Genomic DNA, 3,481 nt, shown 5'->3' with positions numbered 1-3,481 from the left:
AGCCGGAGGAGCGCCTGCCCCCCCAGTGCCCCCCCGTGCTCCCAGCTCGGCGTGCCCAGGGCTGGTGGCACCGGTTGTCCGGCCCCGGGCATTCTGTGCTCCGGGCAGGCACTGGGCAGGGAGCGGGGCTCCCCAGCTGGGGGTTACTCGCCAAAATTGCCTTGGGAAAAGTGGGACGGTCCCACAGCATGTGGGTGCAGAGGGTGTCTGTACCCAGAGAGGGGCTGTGGGCTGCCAGACAGGGTTGTGAGGCTCCCGGTCATGTGCCGTCCCTGCAGTGCCAATGCCAGGCACCCGGGCAGTGACATTTTGGGGGAACCCCCCTCTTTGGGGGATGCATTAGCACTGAGCTCAGAGGATATTTCAGTGCCTTGCTCTGGGGAAAAACTCCCCGCAATTCCTATGTGGAGCAAAGACCCCACCTGGTGTCTCCCCTCAGGAAACTGAGGCACGGCACGGGCAGGATTCCAGCTCCTCTCCTGCAGCAAGGGCAGATGCGGAGCCTGGCAGGGAGCCCGGGTGTCCTGCGTCCTAGTCCTGCGTCTCCCGCTGCTTCACCCCTCTGACCGCGGCAGGACGAGCGCTGGAGCCCTGCGCCTGCTGTGCGTGCCCAGGTGTCTCTCTGCCTGCTCAGGGAAATTTCCATGGGCAACCAGGGTAAGGGAGTGCGGCTGGGCTGCTCTGACAGAGCCACAGCCTCCAGCCTCATCGAGAGGGCTCCGACCAGAGCCTGCTTTCCTCCCCTGGAGCCCCCAAAGCACCCCCATCCAGCGGCAGGGGCTGCTGAATCCCAATGGCTGCTGATGCAGCCTCCCCTGTCCACGGCGGAGCTCGGCACAGCCAGCGGAGGGGCTGGCTGGGGACGGGGGGGAGGGAGGAAGGGAGGGAGACTATTTTTGGCACCAGCAAAAATATCTGAGGAGGCATCTTGCAGTGTTATTCATCTGCAGGGCCAGGGCTCTTTTGCATCACAACCGGAGGCCTGTCGTAACCGGGGCCTGCGTGTGCTCACACGTGTGTACATGTACACACCCCACGCTGTGTACGGTGTACACACACGGGGACACGCTGTGCACGCTGGGGCACACGCCCCACTGCCCTCCTGCAGCCTGTGTGGGTGCCCTGCTGTGCCCAGGCTGGGCTTCCGGGCTGTGGCACAGCTCCCTGAAATCCAGGGCTCCTGCCACCCTGCCCGGCAGCGCGGGTGGGTACGGCAGGGGCAGGATGGCCCCGGTGCACAGCCTGCCCCGAACGCTGTGCAGGGAGCTGGGGCAGCTCTCCCCGTGGGGATGAACCGTGCCGGCCGAGCCGGTTCTTCCATGGCAAGAGGGTGGTTCAGCCACATCCCGTGTTGAACCTCGTGCCCTGGTGGCATGGACCGCCCCAGGCCAAGGACCAAATTCCCCGCCAGCCAGAGAGCGGCACGCGGGCTCTGAGGCTGGAGTGGGAGAGAGAAGGGGAGACCCGGTGGGACGGCATCACCCAGAGCCAGATCCCTGCCCTCGGCTGGCCCCTCTGCAGCGGTGACCTTCTGCCGCGGGCAGAGGTTGCCACAGGCCCGGTTGGCACCGCGGTGGCAGGCAGGGCCAGCACTGGCTGCGGGCCAGGGACGTCAGCTGCTCAGGATGGGACTGTGGAGAGCTGCCGGCAGTTTTGTGGGTGGCCCTGGCCTTCTGACCCTATGTACACCCGGGGTGGTTAATGGGGCGGCACAGCTCCAGTCCTGCCCCCTACCAGACTGCCCTTCCCGGGAGCCAGCGCGGCCCTGCAGCTCCGCAGGCACAGCCCCTCGCTGAAACCGCACCTGCACACACCTCCCTTTGCCCACAGGGTGGTAAACTGAGGCTCGAAGTGACAGTGAGGGTAGGGTCATACGTAGACACCCCCACTCCTGGCTGCAAACCCCTCTGGGGGGCGGTTTCTGTGGCGCAGAGGCAGGAGGCGGCGGTGGAAAAAGGGATGGGAGGAGGCGCGGGGGCAGCCCCACCGTCCCCTGGCTGCGTCGGGAGCAGGTGCTGCTGACACTGCCCTCGGGGCTGGGCAACGGGGCAGAACCGATGGCAGCTCCGGGGCTGCAGCCTGCGCTTGTTTCCGGCACCTGGCACGGCCGCAGGCACCCAAGTCTGGTTTACGATCGGGACATTTGCTTCCCGGCTTGGGAAAGGGAGGGAAAAAACCACAGCAGTGGAAAATAGCAGGTGTGCCCATCAAAGCAAGGAAACCTAAGGCAGTGACACTGAGCCTGCCTGTCCTGGCATGGGTGTCTGTCCCAGCGCCCTGTGCCACCTTTGCCACCCACCAGCCCTGGCTGTGTTCATGTACAGAGCACAGGGCTGTGGTTTGGGACTTGCACAGCCCCTGCTGCCCTGTGGGCATCCCATGGGATCAGGCTGGCACCCCATCACAGCAGTGTGTGGGCACATGGGGTGGGCAGCCTGCCCTGGCAGTGGCAGTGTGGGCTTTTGTGAGAGCCAGTGGCTGTGGCAGCTGCTGGATCCCCCCTTGGTGCCCCCCCAGCAGGGCCTGGTGTGGGAGATGGAGGCAGGAATTCCCTTCCACAGCACCGATCCTGCACTCTCCTGCCTTCCCAGCCCGCTCCCTCCCCCCAGGACTGGGGGCCAGGGATGGGGCAGGTGGGCACAGCAGGTCCCACACCACGGCAGGGCACTGCTGAAGGTGGTTCTGTGGGGGAAGGGGCACAGGGAGGGATGTGGGGGCACTGGCTGCAAAGGGAAAGATTGCTGGGGGATTCTTTCCTGCTTTCTTGCGAGCAGGACAGGACTTTTCCTCCCGGTTCGGCTGATGGTGGTGGGACAGAGACGCAGGCAAGCAAAGGGCAGGTCAGACCATGGGTGAATGGAGGGTCACTGGAAAGACAGCGGGAGACAATGCAGGCAGAGCCTGGCCAGATCTTGGAAGGAAACCTGAGTGGAAAATTACCAGGCTGCTCCCCTGCACGGGCTGCGTGTGCGGCGCCTGCTCCCGGCCCGGGCCGGGGCTCTGGGGATGCCGCAGCACTGACGGGGGCCTGGGGCACCGAGGACCTGCCAACAGTGCCCAGAGCAGCACTGCCACAGGGAACCCGCTGCTGCCATGCAGGCTGGGGCACAGGGCCCCAAACTGGCAGCAGTGGATGGTGCCAGGGAACTGGCATCGCTGGGCACCGAGTCACTGTGGCAGAGCCAGCACCAGACAAACCAGCTGTGCCAGCAGGATGAGTGCCCAGCCTGGTCATGTCACCTTCCCTATCTGGGATGAGGCGGCAGGAAATCCCCGTCAGCCCCACATGGGGCCAGAGCCATCACCTGCGGCTGCCTCAGCAGCTCCAGCCAGGACTGCTGCGCCAGCAAGGGCATCTCGGAGGGTCACACACAGAAACTGAGGCTCGGAGCAGCACACCCACGTTCCCAGGCAGAGCACGGGTGCCTCGGGCTCCTCGGCTCACCACAAGCACGGCCCACATCCCCCCCCGCACAGCTCT

This window comes from Corvus brachyrhynchos, unplaced genomic scaffold (assembly GCF_000691975.1).
Source record: "Corvus brachyrhynchos isolate BGI_N302 unplaced genomic scaffold, ASM69197v1 scaffold46, whole genome shotgun sequence".
NCBI lineage: Eukaryota > Metazoa > Chordata > Aves > Passeriformes > Corvidae > Corvus > Corvus brachyrhynchos.
The sequence above is the reverse complement of the archived record's forward strand: the minus strand, read 5'-3'. Positions refer to the sequence as shown.